Below are 21,608 nucleotides of genomic sequence, written 5' to 3'. Positions count from 1 at the left end.
CTCTTAGCCCCCTGATGCCCTTAGCCCGCGCAAGAGATGCCTGGCCACTGGTAGCCTGCACAAGAAGTGTCCAGTCACCCCTAAAGGAGCAAGAGACTTTTCACCCCCCCTAGCCTGTGCCAGAGACACCCTGCCCTCTGAGAGCCTGTGGGCATGCGCATACTCCAATGCAGGGAGTTTCCTATGGCAGTCTGCCCTCCTCTTCTCTCCTCCCCAACAATGTGCCTTGCTTCTTCTGCAGGTCTGGACCTTCTCCTGGGTTCCCTCTGCAATGGTGTTCCCCTCCTCAGCAACACTGCTCCTTAGCCCCTTAGGCTGTCTCCAAGCTTCCAGCCCCAGTCCTCTCCCCGGGATTGACCCCCGGAGCCTGAGTCTCAGTGCCCAGCCCCCACCCAAGCATCTCAGGCTGTGGCATCCAGGCTGGTGGTTCAGATGATCTGTGCAGCTCTCATTCTGCTTTGCTGATCTCAGTCCAGCTGCTGTGCTTTTCTTGGCAACTTTGAGGTCCCTCTGACTCGGCTGATCTTTCCATCAGTTAGGTGGCTTCCTAAGATGTGGGCTCCTTTTCTCCTTCACAGCTTCCTCTCACCAATGCTAGTCCCGTTCTGATTCCTTTTCTCTCCCTCTCTTTTTTTCTTTTGTTCTGCCCAGTTATGTCAAGAGTTTCTTGCCCTTTTTGGAGGTTTCAGTTCTTCTGCCAGCATTCAGTTGATATTCTGTGTGAGTAGTTTTATGTGCAGGTATGTTTTTTTTATGTGTTTGTGGGAGAAGGTGAGCATGACCTCTTACTCCTCTGCCATCTTGCTCCACCCTCTACATTTGAATTTTTGCAAAAAAACATTGTTCAGCTTTTGATATGAATTGCATTGAAACCTGTAGATTGCTTTGGATATTGTTGTATATTACTATATTGATTGATTTTCATATGCTGAACCATCCTGGCATTCTAAGAATAAACCCTCTTGTTCCTGATATCTAACATTTTAAATATGCTGCCGAATTAGATATGCCAGAATTTTGCATCAGTGGCCATGAGGGATCCTGATCTGCAGTTTTCTTTTCTTGCAGTGTTTTTGTCTGGATTTGGAGTCAGGTTCATGCCGGCCTCATAGAACAAGTTAGGCATTCCCTTCAATGTGTGCAGAAAGTATGAGAAGGAGTAATATTATTTTTTAAATGTTCCGCAGAACTCATTGGTGAATCCTTCAGGTCCGGGGCTTTCCTTTATCAGAACATTTTTGATTACTGATTCAGTCTGCTAACTAGTTATAGTTCTTTTTACATTTTCTACTTTTTCATGATTTAGTCTTGGTAGATTTTGTGTTCCTGGGAATTTTTCCAGCAGGAGTTTGTAGAAATTGTTCAATTTGTTCTAAAATGTTCATGAAATACAGAAGGCCTTAGTATAACTGAAATAACATGGGGAAAAAATGTTGGAGGGTTAATACTACCTGATGTTAAAATGTACTATGAAGTTGCTACAATCAAAATAGTGTAGTATTGAGGGAAAGATAATATTGAGGTTCATGGATGTGTTCATTATCTTGATTGCTGTATAAGTATGTGTAGTTTATTTATTTATTTATTTTTGCATATCAATTATGTTTCAAGGAAGCTGTTGAAATTTAGTCTTTTTTCAGAGTCTCCGTGTGGCTCAACAGGTTAAGGATCTGGCATTGTCATTGCTGTGGCACAGGTTCAATCTTTGGCCGGGCCTGGGAACTTCCACATGCTGTAGTTGCCCTGCCCTGCCCCAAAAAAAGTCCTGTTGAAGTTTCACTGTGACTTTCATTTCTTCTTGAATGAAGTCACCTGGCAGTCATTGTGTTTGGTGGTTCCTTTTCTCCATTTAACCTTCCTTCCTAGTCAAACTCAACACGTGTGAAAGTTGTTTGTGTTTTGTGATGTGCTGTATCTTTTGTCTGTACCAACCCCTTGCTATCTGGTGATGCTTTGGTTACCTCAAATCTGTCCTGGGTCACCAGATTTTCATCTCATGGTGATACTGGATTTATCACAAACTCAGACATTGAGCCTGCAGGGGATTTGGTACAGGTTCTGTCGCTGCTATTTTCAATGGTACAGCAGCTTCATTTATTAGCTGGAACCCCAAGAGTGGAACAGCTAGTTCAGCTTCTTTTTTGTGGACAGGGAATCCCAACCTCATTGCACAGTGTGTCTGACTTTTGACCTTGCCTCATATGGGATTGTGGCCCCAGTTATACTGAAGGTCCCATTTCCTAGTTTCTCCTTCTGACAGGTTTTGAACCTCCAGTTTCTTGTGTGTTTCATTTCTGGTTCAGATAGATATTTATCTGTAGCTTTAAAATTGTTTCTTCTTTTAGTTATCATGGAGGTGTTGAAATCAATCAGTATCTTTGACTGGAAGTCACGAGTCTGTTTAGTTCCCAGCCTTTTTACCGGCACTTTCAAAATACTTGGCCATCACAAGCTCTCAATAAATAATTCTGGAGTGCATGAATAAGATATAGCAAGTGCCAAAATGTAGTAACAAAACAGTATAAAAATATGAGCTGATTTACGTCATACTGTCTGTATGCGCCTATAAAGGACACACAAAAAAGTGAGGGTGGAGTGAATTTATACCAAGGACTTAATAGGGTATTTCTCGATGATTTTTTTAATTAAAATTTTGACTTAGGTTATGAGTTGTAAAATAGAAGAGCTTAGTGTAATGAGGTGGGGCAGGGGTGCTCCTGAAAGGGCACAAGAAGGTGACATTCAGCCTCAGTCTCAGAAATACTCTTCATTCAGGGGCTGGACAGAAACTGGCTTCAGGGCATCTCTCACCCTGCCTCAGTGGGGACCAAGGGGGTCTTCCTGCATCACCCAGAGTATAATATGTAAGGCATGGAAGCAAAGCAAGGAAGCAGGGTAAAGCCAGCTCTTTCCACTCTGGAGATACCTGACATTCTTGCCATCAAATGGAGAGCTGTATCTGGAGTGGAATTTTAGCTTCAGACTCTTGAATGTTTTTCCCAGTACACTTAACATTTTTAGTAAACAGTGAATTTTTTTCTAAATTTAGGATTTGAAATCTGAGTCAGCTCTGATAAGTAACCACAAGCTTCTTGAAGGATTCAGAAGCACACTTCTCTCCCACCCTCTCTGCCAGTGGCCAGCACAGTAGGAACACTTCATAAATATTCACCAGCTCTGCAACTCCTAAGTTTCTCACAGTAGCTGCTACCCACAGAATTCACTCTTTAATTCTGCCAGTAAAGGTCAACATACTGTTCTGCTGAGTTGGAGACGAAAAACAATTTAGCTGGATTTCCTGTGGCAATAAATTGGCTCTGTAGTGCTGTAATGAACTCTATTTTGGTCCTCCCAAATAAGCAGCTAGATATGTCACAGCAGAACATAAAACATTATGTTGAATTTTCAGATGTTGTTCTACTTTCAAACTCAGTAAGTTCCATGTCTTGGCACCTGTGCTACATCCGTGAAATGATAGGAATAGGCATTTCTTTTAGAGAAAAGCAGATGAAATGTTTTTGATCTCCATTCATTGTGATGATTTGCTAATCATAATTAGTTTTTGATGCCCTCTCTGAATAGCCGGGTCACTGGTAGCCACCTCTGGGCCTGCCCTCTGCTTACTGTCAGAGAGCATTACTGCCTGGTCCCCCTTCCCAAGCAGGCCGTTTTGGGCAAATGGGCCCTCACATGTCCTCATCCAGTGACCCAGCACAGCCAATGCACATAATGTGTAAAGGCACCTTTTTCATCCACTTTATGTGATTCACCAGGGGATTAGAATGACCATTTCCTGCCAATAAGTCAGTAGCTGGACCGGAAGAGCTCTGCTGACTCCTTCAAGCTCTTGTCATTTTAAAAGTCACTCAGTCGATAATGAAAAAGATCTAATATCAGTTTGAAAAGTGATAGCACTTTTAAAAAGTATCAACCAAAAATATCCTCAAGAAATCTTGGTTACATGAAATTCCATGTTCCTACATTTAAAGTATCACTTGGGCCAAAAAATGTGTATTCACACTTAGTTCAAAGTTATAATTTATTCTCACATAGAATCTTTTTTCTTTTCTTTCTTTCTTTTTTTTGACTTTTTAGGGCCACACCCATGGCATATTGAGGTTTCCAGATTAGGGGTCTAATTGGAGCTACAGCACAGCCTATGTCACAACCATAGCAACGCTGGATCTGAGCCCCGGCTACGACCTACACCACAGCTCACGGCAATGCCGGATCTTTAACTACTGAGTGAGGCCGGGGATCGAATCTGAGTCCTCATGGATACTAGTCGGGTTTGTTAACCACTGAGCCATGACAGGAACTCTGAGAATCTTATTTAGCAATTTTAGACTTATTTGGGACCATGCCTTCAGATTGAAAATCATCAGTTTTGAATGATTTGAACCCACTAGCATGATTCTTAGAAATTGGTGTATTGTCGTGAATTGTAAGCCTGTGTGTGTAACTTCTAATAGGTATTTCCTTTTTTTTTTAAATTTAATTTAATTTAATTTTATTTATTTATTTATTTATTTTATTTTCCCACTGTACAGCAAGGGGGTCAGGTTATCCTTACATTGTATACATTACAATTACATTTTTCCCCCAGCCTTTCTTCTGTTGCAACATGAGTATCTAGACAAAGTTCTCAATGCTATTCAGCAGGATCTCCTTGTAAATCTATTCTAAGTTGTGTCTGATAAGCCCAAGCTCCCGATCCCTCCCATTCCCTCCCCCTCCCATCAGGCAGCCACAAGTCTCTTCTCCAAGTCCATGATTTTCTTTTCTGAGGAGATGTTCATTTGTGCTGGATATTAGATTCCAGTTATAAGTGATATCCTATGGTATTTGTCTTTGTCTTTCTGGCTCATTTCACTCAGGATGAGATTCTCTAGTTCCATCCACGTTGCTGCAAATGGCATTATGTCATTCTTTTTTATGGCTGAGTAGTATTCCATTGTGTATATATACCACATCTTCCGAATCCAATCCTCTGTCGATGGGTATTTCCTTTTTATTTTGACTGGATTCTCTGTGGTCCATAGTTTGTCTGTCCTTGGAATTCAGCTGTCTTCAGGAACAAGAATATGACATCGCCAAAGACTTGTCACATGGAGTTCATTTCCTATGATCATATTCCAACAGGTGCAGGCCTTTTAGTCTACACATTTTCTTTTCTTTTCTTTCTTTTTTTTTTTTTGTCTTTTTGCCATTTCTTGGGCACTCCCGTGGCATATGGAGGCTCCCAGGCTAGGGGTCCAATCGGAGCTGTAGCCACCGGCCTACGCCAGAGCCACAGCAATGCAGGATCCGAGCCGCCAGATCATTAACCCACTGAGCAAGGGCAGGGATCAAACCCGCAACCTCATGGTTCCTAGTCGGATTTGTTAACACTGCGCCATGACGGGAACTCCTGGTCTACACATTTTCAAATGCAATAGACAACCACTCCTTGTATAGAGAAGTAAAATTGAGTATAAACTGTTTGCTTAAGCTTTTCCTATCTTTTTTGACAGTGTGAATTGAAGGGTTAAGTTTTCCGCTCCTAACTTTTTTTTTATAAGTACGGTTTAGCACATAATTAAAGATACACTTGAGGCAAAAATAGGAAACTCGCATTTCATGTAAATGAAACCTCAAAAGCTGTTTGGAACGTGGAGGCCTAGATAATTACAAAATCCATCATGCAGAAACACTGCAAATACAGAAAATTCAATGTGTAACCCAGTGATCAGTTTCTCTTAATTTATCACTGAGAGAAAAATAAATTGAATATTTAAGAACTAACCTACTTTTTCCTGTAGTTATTGTTTAAAAATCAGTTAAAAATAGATGCAAACTATTGCCTTTGGAATGGATAAGCAATGAGATCCTGCTGTATAGCACTGGGAACTATATCTGGTCACTTATGATGGAGCATGATAATGTGAGAAAAAGGGATGTATATGTGTATGTGTGATTGGTTAACCCTGCTGTGCAGTAGCAAATTGACAGAACACTGTAAACCAGCTATCATGGAAAAAAATAAAAATCATTAAAAAATAAAAAAATAAAAATCAGTTCAAAACACTTTGAGCACTAACACTGGGAAAATATCAAGTACTAAAATATAAAATAATAATACACTAGTACGTTTTTATTCTGGCACCTCACATACATGAGGCCAAAAAGTACAAATGAAAAACCAGTTGGTAATCCTGATGTATGGGCAGAACAGCTCCCTTCTGAATTTTTGTTGTTTGTTTCTTTGTAATGTTTAGAGTGAAACACTGTTTCTGGGTGTGCCTGCAAGGGGTGTTTCTGGAATAGACTAGCATTCGAATCAGTAGAAAAGCAGATCTTCCTTGGCAAAGTGAAGGGGCATTGCTCAGTTGTTTGAGAGCCTGAATAGAACTACAAGGCAGAGGAAGGGTGAATTTGCTCTGTGCTTGACCTGGGCCATCCATCTTCTGACATCATATACCAGATGCTTAGACTCAAGACTAGGATTTACACCATTGGCTCCCTTAGTTTCCAGGCCTTTGGGTTGCATGAGAACTATCCCATCAGCTTTCTTGGGCTTCGAGCTTGCAAATGGCAGATCGTGGAACTTCTTAGCCTCCATAACCATGTGAGCCAGTCCTTCACAGTAAACCTTTCTGCATAACTATATAACTCTTATTGGTTCTTTCTCCAAAGAATCCTATCTAATATACTAAGTGAAAGGGTTGTACATTTTTCATTTTGATATGTATTGCCAAAATGCCCTCCTTAAAAGGTAGAGTACCAGTTTTCATTCTCACTAAAGAGGGACTGCCTGTTTCCCCACACCTTTGCTGGTTCTGAGTTTTATGAAATTGTAACCTTTTGCTTTTCTATGTAGGAAATTTCATGTGTCTTTGTGCTTTTATATTTATTTAGTTGTGAATATAATTAGCATCTTTTCATGGGTTTGTTAGCCATTTCTTCTTTTTTATGACTTGCTTCCATGTAAACTTTGCTCATTTTTTTCTATTTAATCTATTTTTTCTATTGATTTTTAAGAATTCTTTATATATTAAGAAGTTTATAATTCTTGTCATAGCAAATAGGCTTTCTCATTTTCTCTTCATATTTCAGATATTTTTATTGGTACTTTAGTTATAAAGGTAGTTTCCATTTAATGATCAAATTTATCACTGTTTTTCCTTATGACTTTTGAGTTTTATGTCATGTTTTAGAAGGTGTTTCCACTCCAGGAATTATAAATATATTTACCAATAGTTTCTTCTAGTAGTTCATATTTGGTTTTTACATTTGATATTTGATTTAGTCAGGATTATTTTGTTGTAAGGAGTAGAGTAGATATTTTTGTGGTGGTCTCTCTGTAAAAAGTTCAAAATCAAGTACTGTTAAGATTTTGTTTTATATCCTTCACCATATAATTATCTGATAAATGGGAACAACACTGGCATATCTTATAAAAATACTATATCTTTCATATAACATAACAATTGGTTATATTATATTTATTCTTTGTACTACAATCATTAAATAATTGGGAGTAGTTTGTGTCTTAAGAAATAATAGGAAAGCATGTCCTATGAAAATATCATCTCTTTGACTTAATTTGTCATCCTAATAAAACTAAACAAAAGGGGATGAAGCCTTAATGATTCTTTTATAGCAAGAAAAGGAAGTGAATAGTGGCTTTCAAGTGGGAGAACTATCTGATGCATTCCCCCAAGGTTACACAGAAGATCATTTTCAGGAGGTTTTCAGAAAGACACCTTTTTCCACTAGTTCATTAAAGAGAAACAGTCACACTCAAGATAGGTGAGGGTAATGAAGAAACCTCCATTTAAAGTTGAGAGGTGTTGATGAATAACAGATAACTTGCTATATTGTGTGTGTGTGTGTGCACATGCATATATACATATGTATATGTGTGTGTGTATATATATATGTATTTAACATCTACGTCAAGGTCATACTGATTGCATTTTACTTTGTCAGTGCTGGGCTTTAATTTCTCAGCTTCCTACAGCCTATGCTAGATTTTTGAAAGTGTAGACTGTCGTTACTTTGTCTTCAGCAGGGATAATAGCCTAATAACATGATGCTCTCCATTTACAGGAAATAGCAACAAAAAGAAAAATGGTTACCTGTTTAAAAAGGGAAAACAAAACAACCTTAGCTGATTGATTTGACAGTCCATGTGAGGCTCTTTGGCAGGACACAGTGGCATTTCCATGGTGAAGTTGGGTCATCTCTGAACACCCATTCATTTAACTGTGGTTGAGTTGGCTTCGTTGAATACCAGATGAATGATCTTGGGTAGGTTAGTAAGTCTCCATTTCCATGTCCAAAAAAAAAAAAAGAAAAAAGAAAGGAGAAAAATTTAATGTCTCACAGCCTTGTTAGGAGGACTAAAGAAATAGTGTGTAAAGAACTGTTAGCACAGCACTTGGCACATAGTAACCCCCCTTCCACCTCCACCAATGTGTGCTTTTCTGTCTCTGTTGTATCGTTACCAATTGTGATATTATCTTTATTACTCATTAGTACAATAAGGTGGGAATAAAAAACCGATTATGGCTACTATCTCAAAATACAATTCCCAGGTGTCTTCAGAAATGGGCCATATTTAAGATGAGCAGTCAACACCCTGAGTTTGCTTTGTTTTATTGGAAAGAGCCCTTTGATTTTGTATTAATTCAGAAAGCATGCCTATGCACCATTTCTGAAGCAGGAAAATATGTGGATATTTAATAGTGTGGATATTTACCCATAACTGTGATACAGAGAAGTTAGCAGTTTTGATAATGATGTTTGGCTTTTTTGTTTTGTTTAATGCTTGCAAAATTATCCTGCCTACGGCTCCCAGAGGCCCTTCCCATACAGCAGGTTCTGTAATCATATTACTGATCTAATAAACATCTATCTCTTATTGTAATAAACTCTCTTTGTGAACAGCCTCATTAATGTGCTGAAATAATGTACCCAGGGGTATTTCCAGCAATTTTGTTGTAGCTCTAAAATGAGCTGCCCTAATGGCACTATCCGTGGGAAAACTTGCCAATTCAGCTCCAATGAGTGAGTCCCCTACAGTGTTTCACAGATCACAAAGTACAAAGGGCAGAGCCTCCCAGTAAAGCTGCTTTGGGGACAACACAGTCCTACAGCGTAAAACTTCAGACAAACAGTCTCAGTTTGATTTTAATTCTAGATCAGTCTCTGAATAAATGAACCATTGGTTTATAAAGCTGACACTTTACCTTATGGAATTTATGCTAAATGTCTAGATAATAAAGCCATAATGATGATTAACCAGTTTTATGAAGAGAATTTTCTTCTTCCAGCTGTAAAAATTGCCTGGTTTGATATGTTTTTACTGTTAGGAAGGGTTTTTTTCTTTTCATTTTATTAGCCTTGCAATTTTACTATAAAATATCCATTCATTTAATGGAAATAACCCTTTTAGGGATTGAATGTATTATCTCCTAGAATTTTTTTTTTGTCTTTTTGCCTTTTTCTAGGGCCACTCCCATAGCCTATGGAGGTTCCCAGGCTAGGGGTCTAATCTGAGCTGTAGCCACTGGCCTACACCAGAGACACAGCAACGCAGGATCCGAGCCACGTCTGCAACCTACAAATTTTAACCTAGCCATCTCATTTCTGGGTGATTATTTAACCTAAGGAAATAGAGAAGTGTCTAAACCCATACAAAGATGTGTATTGCATCATGCTTGTAATAGCAAATAAGTGGAAACAACCTGAATGGCCATCCATCAGGAGATGTTTCAACCGAGTAAGTAATGGTACATACATACTATGAAATACTATGCAGCTATTAAAAAGAATGAGATCAACATATAAGTACTAATTTGGAAAGATGTCCAGATACAAATTATCTATACCATGGACCTATTTTTAGAAATGATGATACAAGTGCATGTGATTGTAAGGGAAGTAAAAAGAATACCAGGACACATGCCAAATGCAAGCAGTGGCTACACTGGAGGCAGTGCCATGATACTAGGAGGGGAGAGTTTAGTTTTACTTCTATCACTTGTATATTATTCAAAGCTGTTATAATGGGCTTGTGGCACCTTCTGTAATTCAAATATCTGAATAAATCTGCCTTCTGTACCCCTAAAATTTAAACAAGGGGAAATTTTCTGGGTACCCCCTATAATAACCCTCATGGACCAACCCAGAGTCAAATGCAAGACCTGCTATAACAAACGATAACGGCTGGGGAAGACGTGAAGAGCCAAGGCTGCCTTTCACAGGTCCAAGGAACAGACCATCATGACTTTCTATGACCACCAAATAATGAAAAAAGAAACTTGAACTTTTTACTTTTTGGTTTTAAGATTCAAAAACATATTACAGAATTACATAGTTTATAACTCTGCTAAAATTACTGTTCACTAAATCCAGGATATGAAAAAAGATACCTGAAGTCCTCTTTGTACTATAACAATCCCTTTATGAAAAGCTCACATCTAAATAATTTAGGTTTGAGGTGGGGAATGTACCCTGAAGTAAAAAGTCTAGGAGATAGGAGTTCCCATCGTGGCTCAGTGGTTAATGAATCTGACTAGGAACCATGAGATTGTGGTTTGATCCCTGGCCTTGCTCAGTGGGTTAAGGATCTGGCATTGCTGTGAGCTGTGGTGTAGGTCACAGACTCTGCTCAGATCCCACATTGCTGTGGCTTTGGTGTAGGCCAGCGGCTACAGCTCTGATTCGGCTACAGCTCCAATTCGACTCCTAGCCTGGGAACCTCCATATTGCCGTGGGTGAGGGCATAGAAAAGACAAAAAAAAAATTAAAATTAAAATTTGATCATCTAATGATATACATCTCCCATACTGTATGTTTAAATAGAAATCCACAAAGTCTAATCTGTTTTTTACCACAAGCAGGTGGAAAAGAAGGCTATGGCAATCCAACAAAGAAATCTTACAAGTACATAGAAATCCAAGATGTCAATATAAATATTATCACCAAAGCAAACATCGTTAGGTGAATAACCAATCAGAATTATTTATGTTTTAAAAGTTAACTGTTGATGGAGTTCACACCATGGCTCAGTGTTAACGAACCCGACTAGCATCCATGAGGATGCAGGTTCAATCCCTGGCCTCACTCAGGGGGCTGAGGATCCGGTGTTGCTGTGAGCTATGGTGTAGGTCACAGACACAGTTCTGATCCTGTGTTGCTGTGGCTTTGGCGTATGCTGGACCCTGTACACAGCTCCGATTGGACCCCTAGCCTGGGAACCTCCATATGCCGTGGGTGTGGCCCTAAAAAGGAAAAAATAAATAAGTAAATAAATAAATAAAAGTTAACTATTTATTACAAAGGACATGATCTCCCTCTCTGCCTTCAACATGTCTTATAAGATTTTGTTATTAGAAATGATATTTTCAAAGACTACTTTTATTAGAATAGATTCTCCTTTTCTGCAGCTGCAGGGAAAGAAGGAACATTTTCCCCTTTATTATCCTGCTAAGATTTCTTTCACAAACAGACGTGCTGCCAGTTTGGAGTGTAAATGCTAGAATACTATTAGTACCAAAAGAAAAAAACCTTAAAATATGGGAAAAAAATCCCCAGACAACTTGATTATAGTAATGTGCTATTTTGCATCTACAACATCCATCATTAAAATTTTGCAGGCCTAGCTGGTTTTACAAGTGAGTTCTCAATTTTCAAGGAATAGAAACTTTTTTTTTTGGCCTCATCCACAGCATGAGGAAGTTCCTAGGCCAGGGATCAGTCCTGTGCCACGGTGGTGACCAAAGCCACAGCAGTGGCAGTGCTGGATCCTTAACCTGCCAAGCCACCAGGGAACTCCAGAAACCCTGCTGTTTTCATGATACAAATCTTGGCTGATAGGATAGCTATTCTTATTTTTCACACTCATCTCCTGTCTCTCAAAAGATGCCTTTAAAGGAAAAGTCCAGGAACTTAGGAAAGAATAAACATTCAGAAAAACATTGCAGGAACAATGAAGAGAAAAGGAACATGGGAGTCAGTAGAATATTAAGATTTCAGCCTATTTCTAGGGAACAGAAGGAAGCCTGTAGAAGGATTAAACAGGCAGAAGAAACCTGGCCCTCAAACACCCTGCGAGGGGCCCAGTATGGAGGTGGGAGTTGGCCTTCCTGCCAAAACCCCATAGCACTTCTGGCTCCCTGGGGCCAAGTTGAAAATAGGGGAATTTTCAAAAGTCTGGGAAGAAAGCTCTACATTTGACCCCTCTTCTGCTCTTCTCCAGTTTCCACATGCAGAAGACCAAGGAGCTGTATGTCCTCCAAGATAATGCCAGGACTTTTCCTAAAGGAATTGAAGTTGAGAAGAAATCAGACAGCACCCCAGAGTGGAGCATCCCCAAATTTTCTGAGGAGGGGTGGTGGTAGAATTGATGATGAAACTTCCCTAAAGAGAAGCTTTCCAAGCTCCGCACACACACACTATAGAGCTGGGCTACCTCCCTCTCTGAAAGGGATCTCATTCAGCTCCAACTTCAGTGGTGTCTACATGAGGAGGGTTTCCAAGTTAATATCTTTTTCCCCCCTTTTGTCTTTTTAGGGCTGCACCCACGGCATATGGAGGTTCCCAGGCTAGGGGTCCAATCGGAGCTGTAGCTGCCGACCTACACCAGAGCCACAACAGAGTGGAATCTGAGCCGTGTCTGCAACCTACACCACAGCTCACGGCCACACCGGATCCTTAACCCACTGAGTGAGGCCAGGGATCGAACCCACAACCCCATGGTCCCTAGTTAGATTCGTTTCCACTGCACCATGACAGGAACTCCCCGAGTTTGTACCTTGAGCCATGACCTGTCCCCGCAGTTCCATACTCACATATCTTACAGTCCGACCTATAACATCTCCATAAAAATATCTAAGCCTATAGTGGTTTGAGCAGTGAATGATTGATGATGCCTTAGGTTTTTGCAGGCTTCTCTGCCATCCTGCTCCCTCTGGCCTCATTGTCTAGCCTCTTCTAGCACATTCACTATAGTCATGCTGCCTCATTGCTCAGACGGGGTCTCGTTGGCCACAGCAAGACCTTTGGATTAGATGCTATATGCATTGAGAAGTCTTTGGAGGTTTCAAGCAGGAGGGTGATATGATCTGATTAAAGTTTTTTAAAAAGTCACTGTGGCTTCAGGTAGGAAAAAAAGATTGTAGGAAAATCCAAGGGGAGCATGGTAGAACGTTGAGTTACTTCTTGGGTATCTGCCTCGCACACGTTCCTGTCATCCAGTGACAACAGCAGAATCCACCTGGATGTCTAAGGTGGAGAGACAAAGAGCAGAAAGTGACCTATGATCAGGCCAAAGCTTTTACACAAAACCTATTATCTTAGCAGTCAGTGCTGACATATTTCCTCGCTGTGGTTTCTGCAGCTTTACTGCTTTAGTAGAATTGTTTACATCTCCTTCTGTATTAACTGGTTGTGACTTTTAAAGTGAACTATGTTTTCCCATCCTTTGGTTATTGACAAGGAAAGTGCGAAGTTTATTTTGAAAGCTAGTTGAGAGGCCCAGAAGTCAAAGCCGATTTGACTTACCAGTGACTTTCAAATTGTTTTGGGTATTCTTTTTAAACCCTGGTACTCTAGTCTATGATATATAGACTTACAACTAAATCAATAATGGTAATGGCATGTTTTCTTCCCTTGAAATTTCCACATTTAGGAATATAATGTGCTTGGTGGGGGTCATTGAGACTTAGAGTATTCTTACTTCTCAAGGCAGAGGGGGCCGTGTCAAGGCAGTGGGCATTAGTGTTTCTGTGGGTGATGGCATATGAAATTACTCTCATTCATCAGCTTAATGATATTTGCTGCTGCTTCTTCAGCTGAGTTTGTGCAGAAGTAATACATTAAAATGAAGAGGAACAGGGATTCATGGCCTAATGCGAAATCTTGTTAAAAATGTCATTAAAAAAAGAGGGACTCTTTTCTCCAGGTACTTTAAAATGGCAACAAAAGTGTAGAAAACTTTGCTTAATTAAGTGGATTTCTTTTCTTTCTTGGTCAGTATATTCTCTTTTCTGAAAATAAGTATTCCCTTATAATTTTTGACAAAACACTGCCACAGGCTATATATATATAGAGAGAGTCTTTTTAGGGCCACACCTGCAGCATATGGAGGTTCCCAGGCTAGGGGTTGAATCAGAGCTGCAGCTGCTGGCCTGTGCCACAGCCACAGCAATGCGGGATCTGAGCCACATCTGCGACCTACACCACACCTCACAGCAACCTTAATGCACTGAGCGAGGCCAGGGATCGAACGTGCATCCTCATGGATACTAGTTGGGTATCAGTAGATTGCAGAAACAGCCTGGATCTGGTGCGGCTGCGGTGTAGGCCAGTGGCTGCAGCTCTGATTCGACACCTAGTCTAGGAACCTCTATATGCTGCAGGTTCAGGCCTAAAAAAGACAAAAATAAAAATTGCCTATGGGATAAAGTTGAAATGCTGCATTGTACTGTGTATATTGAATAAAAGGAAGTAAACAGTATGACTGATTTTTAATTGTTGTAGAACAGTTTTCAAAATTCAAGTATAAGTTTACTTTGAGATATTTCCAATTTGTGTATTTATATTTATTATCTCATTTTTCCCACAAAGCATTTGATTTGGCTAATAAGAATGTTTGCAATAAAGAGTTGACAGATAAATCACAAGATTGCCAAAAGGGGATACTTATGCTAAAAAAGATAAATTGTTTATCTGAAATTCAAACGTAATTGGGTGTTCCTTATTTTTCAAAGTCTGGCAGTCCTAAGTAGAAAACATGAAAAAAACCATGAAGGTAAGATAGGGTGAAGTTTCTGTACAAATATGAATGAAGTCTAATGTAACTGCTAAGTTGGGCAGTGCTTTTGACCTTGAGAGTTCTGGTTGCCAGACAGAAATGGAAATAGTAAGTGGGGCAGGTAGTGAGGTGAGAGTTCCTCAGGGCAAAATGTTCTTTCTAGTTTGGGGCCTGAAGGAACACTGTTCATGGGCCTCCATTAAAGGAGCACTTTGTGATGAGGGTTGTGATGGTAATAGCTACCCTTTATTGAGCATTTTATGAACTAGACAGTATTTTTCCAAGAGTTTTTAATTCAGATGAAATCCACTTTGCCTCCCGGCTCCCTCCGTTTGTAAATTGCATTTTTGCATCATGTCTAAGAAATCTTTCCCACTTCCAAGGTCAAAAAGATTTTTGCCTATGTTTTCTTTTAGAAATTTTACAATTTTAGTCTTTATATTTAGGTCTATCAATATATTTCTTTAAAGAACCAAATGAGTTCGGGGATTCCTGAGGAGTCTGGTTTCTTTCATTGAGTGTGGATGTTCCTTGGCAGTTCTGTGCCACCTTAGCTAGAAGTGACATATGCCATCAACCGTTTTGAGTTAATTTTGGTACGTGGTAAAAAGCGTAGACTGAAGTTTATGATTTTGCATGTTGTTTGAGCACCATTTGTTGAAAATGTATTTTCAATTGCATTGCCATTGCACCTTTGTCAAAAGTCAGTTGACTGTAAGGGTCTAATTCCTGGCCACTCAATTCTGTTTCCTTGATCTGTGTCTATAACTTTATGTCAATGCCATACTGTTTTGATTATTTCAGCTTTATAATAAGTCTTGAAATCAGGTAATTATAGTCTTTTAGCTAAAACACATACAGACGTATATACACATTTGTATGTACATAAAATATAAAAACTTAGAATCATTTTGTTGATTTCTACCAAAAAATGTGAAAAAAACTCTGTTGGGATTTTGATTGGCATGGCAATCAAAAGTTGGGGAGAACTGGCATTTTAACAAAATTGACTTCTTCTGACTCATGAACAAGGTATGTGCCTCCATTTATTTGGATCCTGTTTAATGTCTGTTGGCAATATTTTATATTTTTAGTGTATAGATCTTTCATCTTTTGCCAGATTTACCCCTAAATATTTCAGTGTTCTAGATGTTTTTGTACATAGTATTATTTGGGGTTTTTCTGTTTGTTTTTTTTAAATTTATGTATTATTATAATTCTTTATTGTTGGGACAGTTAGATTGTTTATAATTTTTTCACTTACAGCATTATTTTGAGTAACTTTGTACAGGCGACTGTACTCACATCTCTGATTATTTCTTTAGGTTTTTATTATTACTATTTTTATATGAGGTATAGTTGCTACTATAATGTTATATAAGTTATAGGTATATAATAATGATTCATAATTTTTAGAAGTTATACTCCATTTATAGTTATTATAAAATATTGGTTCTAGTCCCTGTGTTGTGTAACATTTTGTACAACAGATTTTGAGTTAATTGTGCATTATTTTATACTTAATTGTTTGTACCTCTTAGTCTCCCACCCCTACATTGCCCCTCCTCCTTTCCCTCTCCCCACTTGTAACCACTAATTTGTTCTCTATATCTGCAAGTCTTCTTCTTTTTTGTTACATTCACTATTTTTTTTTTTAGATTCCACATATAAGTGATATCCTACAGTATTTGTCTTTTTCTATATGCCTTATTTCATTTAGCATAATATTCTCCAGGTCTCTCCATGTTGCTACAAGTGGCAAATTTTAATTCTTTTTTATGGCCAAGTAGTATTCCATTGTATGTATATGTGTATGTATGTGTGTGTGTGTGTTTGGAGTGTGTGTGTGTATATTTTTTATCCAGTCATCTGCTGATGGACACGTAGGTTGCTTCCATATCTTAGCGATTATAAATAATGCTTCTAGGAACATGAGGGTGTATGTACCTTTCCCATTTAGTGTTTTTGTTTATAACTGTACTGAACTGATTTTTAGGCTCTAGTGGTTTGCTTGTGAATTCCCCAGGAGTCTCTACATTGAGAATCATGTCTTCTGCAAAAAAAGCAGTTATCTTCCTTTCTGATCTGAATGCCATTTATTTATTTTTTTAATCTTGACCTGACCTCACTGGCCAGAACCTCCCACACTGATTGGAAGTGGTGAGAGCAAATGTCCCAGTCTGTCTTCCTAATCTCAGGGTCGGGCATTCAGTCTCAGATATGGTTTTTATCAGGTTGAGGAAGTTTCCTGCTTACTCTTCATTTGCTGAGTTTTTGTTAGAAATAGGTGTTGAAGGTCCTTTATTATGATAACAACCCTGGGAAACTAATTCATATGATGTATTACATTGAGTGATTTTTTAAAAACATTAAACTGAGCTACATTCCTAGAATATACCCTATTTTAGTCAGGATGTGTTATCTTTATTATTATCCTGTTAATATTTTGTTGGCTTTGATTTGTTATCATTTTGTTTACGAATTTGTGCATCTGTGTTCATGAGGGATATTGCTTTGTAGCTTACTTTTTTGTCTGGTTTTGGTATAGTTGATCTTGGAGAAAATGATTTAGGAAGTATTCCCTCCTCTTCACTTTTCTTGGAGACTGTGTAGAGTTGGTATTGGCTTTTTGTTTTTTTCTTTTTTCAGCCACACCTGCCCTAAGTTCCCAGGGTAGGGGGCAAATAAGAGCTGAAGCTGCAGGCCACAGCCACAACTGAGCTGCACCTGTGACCTATGCCACAGGTTGAGGCAACACAGGATCCTTAACCCACTGAACAAGGCCAGGGATCAAACCTGCATTCTCACAGAGGCTATGTCAGATCCGTATCCTGTTGAGCTGCAATGGGAACTCCTGGTATTGGCTTCATAAAAAAGTTCTACTGATAAATAATTTGTACCTTTAATCCCTTTAAAGCATACATTCAATGCTGATTCGTGTATTCTCAGAGTTGTGCAGCCATCACCATGATCTAATTCCAGAACATCTCCATCACCCTAAAACGAAATTCTGTACTTATTAAAAGTTACTTCCCATTCCCTCCTCTCCAAACCCTTGTCAATTACTAATTTACTCTTTATTTCTATAGATCGACCTATTCTAGATATTTCTTATATATAGAATTATATGTGGCCTTTTTGTTAGCATGATGTTTTTTTCAAGGTTCATTTATGTTTGTAGCATGTGTCAGTACCTCCTTCTTTGTTTTGGCAAATAATATTCCATTGTATAGAGGTACCATATTTGTTTAACCATTTTTTAGCTTGTGGACATTTGTGTTGTTTCCACTTTTGGCTATTTTGAATAATGCTGCTGTGAACAATCGTGTACAAGTCTTTGTGTAAACATCTGCTTTCTTTCTCTTTAGCATGTATCTAGGAGTGAAATTCCTGTGTTATATGGTCAGTCCATGTTAGTCCATGCAATATTGAGTCCATTTTCTGTCTTTTGAGAAAATACAGAGGGTTTTCCACAACTGCCTTTAGCACCACTTATGTATGAAGGTTCTAGTTTTCCCCGTATCATTATCAGTATTTGTCATTATCTGTGTTTTTAATTATACCCATTCTAGTGGGTGTGAAATGGTATCTTATAGTGGTTTTGATTTTCATTTCCCTGATGGCTAGTGATGTTGAATATCTTCTCCTATGTTTATCAGCCATTTATATACCTTTTTGGGAGAAATATCTATCTTTGCCCTTTGAAAAATTAGATTATTTGTCTTTTTATTACTGAGTTGTTTTTATATATTGTGTATATACAAGTCCCTTATTAGATATTATATTTATAGCAATTTCCCCTTCTTCTGCAGGTGATCTTTCTTACTTTCTTCATAGTGTAATTTACAGTCCAGAACATTTTAATTTTGATCAAGTCTAAAGTCTAGTTTATCTATTTTTTTCTTTTGTTGTTTGTGCTTTTTATGTCATACCCAAGAAACCTAATCCAAGGTCACTAAGATTTAATTACTCCAATGTTTTCTTCTAAAACTTTTATGTTTAGCTCTTCTATTTAGATATTTGATCCATTTTTAGATAATTTTTGCATATGGTGTGATGTGTGGGTCCAACTTCATTCTTTTGCATGTGGATATATCTTGTCTCAGCACCATTTGTTGAAAAGACCATTTTTCCCCCATTTAATTGTCTTGGCAATCTTGTCAAAAATCACTTTTATCATGATTAAAGGTTTGTCTCTGGGCTCTAAACTCTTTTCCATTGATCTTTATGTATAGCCTTATGCTAGTACCACATTGACTAGATTACTGTAGCTTTGTAGCAAAATTTGAAATTGGGAATTAGCCCTCCAAATTTGCTCCTGTTTTTAAGGATTGTTTTGGTTTTTGTTCCTTGCATTTCCATATACATTTTAGAATTAGCTTAACAATTTCTGTAAAAAAAATAAAAATAAAAAGGGCCAGCTGCAACTCTGAATACTTTCAATCTGTAGATCAGTTTGGAGCATATTGCCTCTGAATGATAATAACTCTTATGATCCTTGAATATGGAATGTTTTTCCATTTATGCACCTTCTTTAATTTTTGTCCAAAGTTTCATAGTTTTCAGTGTATAATTCATATACTCCTTTTAAATTTAATTCTAAATATTCTTTTTGATGTTATTATAAATGGAATTGTTTTCTTAATTTCATTTTCAGGTTCTTAATGGCTAATATATATACATACAGTTGATTTTTGTGTCTTGATCTCATATTCTGTCACCTTGCTGAACTTGTTTATTCTTACAGTTCTTAGCAGATTCTTTGGAATTTTCTGTATGTAAAATCATGTCATCTTCCGATAAAGCTTTCTTTTCTAGATGACTTTTTTTTTTTCTTTTCCCTGTGTAATTGCCCTAGATAGAACTTCTAATACAATGCTGAATAGAAATGGCAAGAATGGATGTCTGTCCTGTTAATGATCTTAGAGGGAAAGAAATTACTTTCTACTCATTAATCATGGTGTCAACTATAGATTTTCCCTAGATATCCTTTATCAGTTTAAAAATGTTCTCTTCCATTTATAATTTGTTGAGTGTTTTTTAAATTATAAAAGGGTGTCTTACTTTGTCAAATGCTTATTCTGTGACTACTGACAGGCTCATAGAATTTTTGTCTTGTATTCTGTAAATATTGCACGTAACATCACTTGATTTTTAGATGCTAAACTAGCCTTGAATTCCTAGGATAAATCCCACTTGGCCATGGTACAAACCCCTTTTAATATGTTGCTAAATTTGGTTTGCCAATACTTTGCTGAAGAATTTTGCATCTGTATTCATAAGAGCTCTTGGTCTGTAGTTCTCTTTCCTCGGAATGTCTTTTTCTGCTTTTGGTATCAGGGTGGTACTGGCCACGTAGAATGAGTTTGCAAGTTTCCATTTTCTTTTAACTTTCTGGAAAGTTTGTATAAGTCTTGCTATTACTTCTTCCTTGAACTTTTGGCAGACTTCACCAGTAAGGCCATCTAGGCCTGTAGTTTTCTTTGTAGGAAGGTTTTTATTTTTTTTATTTTTTTGTCTTTTTGTTGTTGTTGTTGTTGTTGCTATTTCTTGGGCCGCTCCCGCAGCATATGGAGGTTTCCAGGCTGGGGGTTGAATTGGAGCTATAGCCACCGGCCTATGCCAGAGCCACAGCAACGCAGGATCCGAGCCGCGTCTGCAACCTACACCACAGCTCACGGCAACGCCGGATCGTTAACCCACTGAGCAAGGGCAGGGACCGAACCCGCAACCTCATGGTTCCTAGTCGGACTCGTTAACCACTGCGCCATGACGGGAACTCCAGTAGGAAGGTTTTTAAACTGAAAATTCTTTTCTCTAATGGATAAGGTGCTTTCCAGGTTACTTGTTTCTTCTGCGTGAGCCTTGATCTACTCTCTCCTCTCTGATACTTTGTCCTATGAAACCCAGATGCATTGGTTTTCTGAGACTTTTCACTCTGTATCCACCTCATTTGCCTTCCCCATGCTTAGGCCTAGAGTCTCAATTGTTTTCCAAACCTTGGGCATCACTGTTCTGCCTTGTCTGATGTCTTGTGTCTTTTTTTTTTTTTTTGTCTTTTTAGGGCGGTACCTGCGGCACATGAAAGTTCCCTGGCTCGGGGTCGAATCAGAGCTGTAGCTTTCGGCCTACATCACAGCCACAGCAATGCAGGATCCAAGCCATGTCTGTGACCTACACCACAGATCATGGCAACTGCAGACCCTTAACCCACCGAGCAAGGCCAGGGATCAAACCTGCATCCTCATGGATGCCAGTCAGATTTGTTTCCACTGAGCCACGATAGGAACTCCTAATGTCTTGTGTCTTAAAAACCATTATTTCGTATATTTTCCTACTGATTTGTTTTTGCAGGCAGTTGGGTATGTCTTTATCCTGTTATATGAGGAAATATGGAAAGATTTTTGTACATCACATTCTTTTTGTGGTAGTGGGGCAGGACACAAACAAAATATAACAAAACAGGAACATTATCAGGTTTTCAAGGATCTAAAAAATAAGCCAAACTTGAGATTATTGCTTATGATAAACATCCTTCCATCATTTGAACAATGAAGCAAAACTCAAAAATGAAGGAATGTTAAAGTAAATTGAAATAGAAACATGAATATCTGTGCCCATCTCACTAACTACCCCACAGCTATGAAAACAGAGAAAGGATTAAATAAATATCTTACAGTCATGGGAGAGCAGAGAGAGAAGATGTTAGTGGAAAAGAAATTTTGTGTAATTACTAGATGATAGAAAGCAGATGGGCCTGAATCAAAATCTAGTGAAGAAACCTATTATCCAGAACATACATAGG

At 38.4% G+C, this 21,608-nt stretch overlaps 1 protein-coding gene across 3 annotated transcripts in view; it reads left to right on the top strand.

Moving 5' to 3' along the window:
* The window catches only part of ULK4 (unc-51 like kinase 4), a 521,416-nt gene that overhangs the window by 363,906 nt on the left and 135,902 nt on the right, over positions 1-21,608 (top strand). The gene's annotated exons all lie outside the window — the stretch shown is intronic.

This window comes from Phacochoerus africanus, chromosome 1, assembly GCF_016906955.1.
Source record: "Phacochoerus africanus isolate WHEZ1 chromosome 1, ROS_Pafr_v1, whole genome shotgun sequence".
Taxonomy (NCBI): Eukaryota; Metazoa; Chordata; class Mammalia; order Artiodactyla; family Suidae; genus Phacochoerus; species Phacochoerus africanus.
This window is presented reverse-complemented; position numbering and strand designations above follow the sequence as displayed.